This window comes from Myotis davidii, unplaced genomic scaffold (genome assembly GCF_000327345.1).
Source record: "Myotis davidii unplaced genomic scaffold, ASM32734v1 scaffold1412, whole genome shotgun sequence".
Lineage (NCBI taxonomy): Eukaryota > Metazoa > Chordata > Mammalia > Chiroptera > Vespertilionidae > Myotis > Myotis davidii.
In genome coordinates this window covers 89,494-94,484 of record NW_006283640.1, presented here as the reverse complement: position 1 = coordinate 94,484, position 4,991 = coordinate 89,494, and positions in this window count along the sequence as shown.

Below are 4,991 nucleotides of genomic sequence, written 5' to 3'. Positions count from 1 at the left end.
GGCATTTTATAGATTGTTTCTCTCTCATCGATATATTTCTCTATCACTCTCCCTTCATTCTCTCTAAAAAGAAAAAAATCAATAAAAAATATATTAAAAAAAAAAATAAAATATATATATATATCTTTTTAAAAAAAACAAACTGAAAGGCTTAGGGATAGGCACATTGGCTTAATTTGTCATGTGTGAGAAGTGCGTCTATATATTCCTTCATCACATTCTTTTATTTTCTGTATTTTATTATGGTGACATCCTGGAGGGCCCGCCGACCTGGAAGAGACTGCCCCTCCCAGGGCGAGTTAATTAATTAAAATAATAAAAGGGAAATATTCTCATTAGACCAGAAGTCTTCCAGACATCCTTCCTGGTGAAGCTGGGGCTGGAGGGAAGCCAGCCCGGGTCCCGGGTGCCTGCGGGTGGCCAGAGGAGGAAAGCCCGGGTCCTGGGTGCCGGCAGAAAGCTGGTGCCGGCAGCCGGGGGAAGGAAGGCCTACTCCTGCAGGAATTTTCGTGCATCGGGCCTCTAGTAAAAGATAATAAAAAACCTGCTCCTCTGCCCAAAAAACCACAAATAAACAACCTGCCCACCAGCCTCCCATTCTTTCCTATGCAAACTTACCGATCCAGAGCCCTACTCACCCACCACCTTTATCTGACTCACACGCCAGGCGCCAGGCCAATGTCTTTTCCTAAATCAAGTCAGGGTGAGGTAGCAGGAAACTGGGGGCTACCCCTACCACCAACGCCTGCCAGTGGTTCCAACTCTCACGTCTGATGTGGTCGATGCTTCCGGCCTTGCCTTTCCCCAGGAACCTGCTGGGAAGGTGTGCCCACGCTCTCCTCACTCCCTCCTGCCATTACCAACACTGGCGCTGTCCCCTGTGGCCCCGCGACACACCCTGCCTCTGCTCTCGGGAGCTGTGAGCAATAAAACCTTCTTACAGAGGCAACAAACTCTCCAAGTCCCCATTCGGTCACCTCTGTAAATTAAAACCCCGTGGGTAGCCCGGCCGGCGTGGCTCAGTGGTTGATCATCAACCTATGAACCAGGAGGCCACAGTTCGGTTCTGGGTCAGGGCACATTCCCGGGTGGAGGGCTCCATCCCCAGTGTGGGGCCTGCAGGAGGAATTTGTTCAATGATTCTCTCTCGTCGTTGATGTTTCTCTCTCTCTTCCCCTCTCCATTCCCCTCCGAAATCAATCAAAATATATTAACCCTTTACGGTCCAATGCTATTTTTGGAATTCAAACATTCTGGTCCAAATTAATTGGCGGGGTTGAATGAACTTTTTAATGTTCTTATTGCTCGACGTTGGACCTGCTCCTAGCGCCTGGTCTGGCGAGTCAGCCTCGAGGTTGGACCAAAAAGGGTTAAAAATATACACACGGCCCAGCTGGTGTGGCTCAGGGGTTGAGCGTTGACCCAGGAACCAGGTCAGGGGTCGATTTCCGGTCCGGTCATGCCCGGGTTGTGGGCTTGATCCCCAGTAGGGTGTGTGCAGGAGGCAGCCGATCAATGAAGTTCCTGCCTGCTCTCTGGCTCACTGGGTTCATTAAAGGGCCTACCCTGCAGAGCTGGGGGTGGGGGGTGTATGCTGTGCCTGTGTACCAGCCTCAGGACCCCAACCTCAATGATAAGATCTCATCCTGGGCCGTGTGGTTCAGTGGTCAGAGCACCAGGCTGCACACAGAAGGAAGGGCTGAGGGCTGGATTCCCAGTCAAGGGCACGTACCTGGGCTGCGGCTTCACTCCCCCTCTCCATCGGGGTGGGTGTGGGAGGCCACCAATTGATGTTTCTCTCACATCGATGTTTCTCTCTCTCCCTCCTTCCCTCCCTTCCTCCCTCCCAGTCCCTCTGAAAAGCAATGGGAAAAATATCCTCAAGTGAGGACTAAAAATGAAAAAGATCTCTAAGGCGGGGGCATTTCTGGACATCTTCACTCGGTCTTCAGTGCGGAGTCTCCTGGGGTGTGCAATGGACCCACTGGGTGCCATGTGGTTCCCCGCCCGACGCACCCAGAGGCCTTAAGACAATTGGTTAGCAGACAGGGCACAGGCCTAGGAGTCAGGAATGGGTTCCCTCCAAGCAGGTGTTAGGGGCCCTGGCCGGTGGGGTTCGGCTGGCTGGAGAGTGGCCCAGTACACCGAGAGGTCACGGGTTGGGGTCCCAGTCAGGGCACACCCCCAGTTTGCAAGTTCCATCCCCGGGTCTGGGTGCCTAAGGGAGGCAGGCAACCAATGCTTCTCTTATATCGGTGATTCTCTCTCTCTCTCTCTCTCTCTCTCTCTCTAAAATCAACAAAAATAGACCCTCAGGTGGGAGAAGATGAAAAAAAATAATAAAGTTTCACAGTCATTAAGAGAAAAAAATAGTTTGGAGTGAGATGAACCTGCAACACCAGCCAGTGTGGGCCATCTGTCTCCTCCCGACTCTTGTGGGCAGAACTGCGTTGGTCGGTGTGTACGGAGGACGTCCCGCCCACACTGGCAGCGTGGGGACTGGAGTTAAAGGGACCCAGAGTTCATGCAGGCGCGGGGTGCGGGGTGCGGGCCTCCTGAGGAACCACGGTACACAGACAGCTTAACGGTTGCTTCAGAGGCAACTCTTGGCTGTTGCTTACGCTTTGGAAAAGCTTGCCCACGTGTGTGTGAACATACACTTCCGGCCCAGCGGCATGGCCTCGTGGGTAAGCATCAGGCTGTGAGCCAGGTCCGACTCCAGGTCGGGGCACACTCACAGGCTGCCGGCTTGAGCCCCCCGTGGGGCGTGCAGGAGGCAGCCAAGCGATGACTCTCTCATCACTGGTGTTTCTATCTCCCTCTCCTTCTCCCTTCCTCTCTGAAATCAATAAAACTGTATTTTAAAAATCACAAAAACTGTTCCATAGGGCAAAGAAGTCACTCGGGTCCTCAAGGAATGAGTGACATTCCAACAACATGTTTGGATGCTACACTGTCAGCCCATTAATTCAAACAAAAAAATTCAGCCCCAACTGGTGTGGCTCAGTGGATAGAGCATTGGCCTGCGGACTGTAGGGTCCCAGGTTCGATTCCGGTCAAGGGCATGTACCTTGGTCGCGGGCACATCCCCAGTAGGGAGTGTGCAGGAGGCAGCTGATCGATGTTTCTCTCTTATCGATGTTTCTAACTCTCTATCCCTCTCCCTTCCTCTCTGAAAAAAAATCAATAAAAATATGTTAACAAACAAACAAAAACAGTAAGTCCACAAAAAGGAAACAGGCAGAGAATCTGAGCAGACACGTTACCAAAGGAGATAGAGGCGGTGTGTTCATAAATAAACGCATGGGCACAGGCTCACCCTCGTGAATTGTCAGGGAAATGGAACAGAAATAAACAAGCTGCCACTACACTGACATCGGGGATGTTTTAAAAAATTAGCCCCAGGAAGGGCTGGCCAAGTGGCAGAAGAACTGGCATCCTCATACCCTGTGGGATGGCGGGAAGGCAAAGGGAACAACACTTTAGATTGCAGTTAACGCATTTAAAAAATGTAAGCATTTATCTACATGGTAAGTTTGAGAAACACAGCACGCACCGACATAAAGAACCCGGAACGCACATATTCATAGCAGCTTTATTCGTAATACCGCAAACCCGGACGTAACCCTAACCGCAGGCAGATCACTGGGTAAACACGGGGGCTATTTACAGTTCGCACTACTCCTACGCAGAAAGGAATGAGCTATTCACATCAGCATTGCGCTGGAATCTTGAAGTAACTGTGCGGCATGAAGGAAACCGTTACACACCTGTGACGTTACAGAAACGACGAACTAACCTACTGTAAGTAAAGGGGAGTCAGTGGCTGCACCAGGCCTGGGGCGGGCGGGGGGAGAGCATCAAGGGCAGGGGGCGAACCCAGGGCGGGGCGAACGGAGACCGACAGCGTGGAAATCAACACAATTAATAAATAATTCAGGAATGGGCTCCATGCTGCACGCGCTCGCTACGTGAGGCCTGCAATTGTCCCGCCCTGCCCGTGGGCGCCAGGCCAGTCCGCTTCCTGTGTGACGGTCTCACAGCTTCATCCGTGTCACCGCTCGGCGAACAGCACACGCTGGGTAAGTGCACTTGGCTGCATGTGAAGTACACGTATGTACATGGTTGAATAAAGCTTTTGACGCCGCTGCCACGCAGGCCTGAGGCCCCCCTTTGCTGAGGGCGTCGGGTGGGCCAGCCTGTGTGCCCCCCTCCGCTCCCCCTCAGGTCCGGGAGGGGCAGCCTTGCCGAAGGGCAGCGGAGCCTGGCACGCGAGGGAGACTCCTGCCCTCGGAGTCACAGGCACGCTGAGGGTCGCGAAGGACGTCCTGGGAATGACGACAGTAAATCCATCGCCTCGCTTCCCGGCCGGTTTGCTTGTCTGCAGAGCAACGGCCTGGAGGTGCTCACCTCAGAGAGGCTGGCCCAGTGGTCGGCAAACTCATTAGTCCACAGAGCCAAGTACCAACAGTACGAAGATTAAAATTTCTTTTGAGAGCCAGATTTTTAAAACTTAAACTCTATAGGAAGGTACATTGTTATTAACTTCATTAGGGTACTCCTAAGGCTTAGGAAGAGCCACTCAAGGGGCCAGAGAGCCGCATGTGGCTCGCGAGCCGCAGTTTGCCGACCACGGGGCTAGGGGATCCGCAAAGCTGCTAGAGGCGGTGATTCAGGTCAGGAGAGGGTCTGGAGCCACGGACCCCAGAAGCCACGGGCCCTGCAGCATCTGTGGCTGAGCTTTCAGAAGAGAGACCTTCGTTCTGCCCGGGCCGGTGTGGCTCAGTGGATAGAGCCTCGGCCTGCGGACTGAAGGGTCCCAGGTTCGATTCCGGTCAAGGGCACGTGCCTGGGTTGTGGGATCGATCCCCCACCCAGTGTGGGGCGTGCAGGAGGCAGCCGATCCACGATTCTCTCTCATCATCTCTCACCATTGATGTTTCTCTCTCTCTCCCTCTCCCTTCCTCTCTGAAATCAATAAAAATATATTT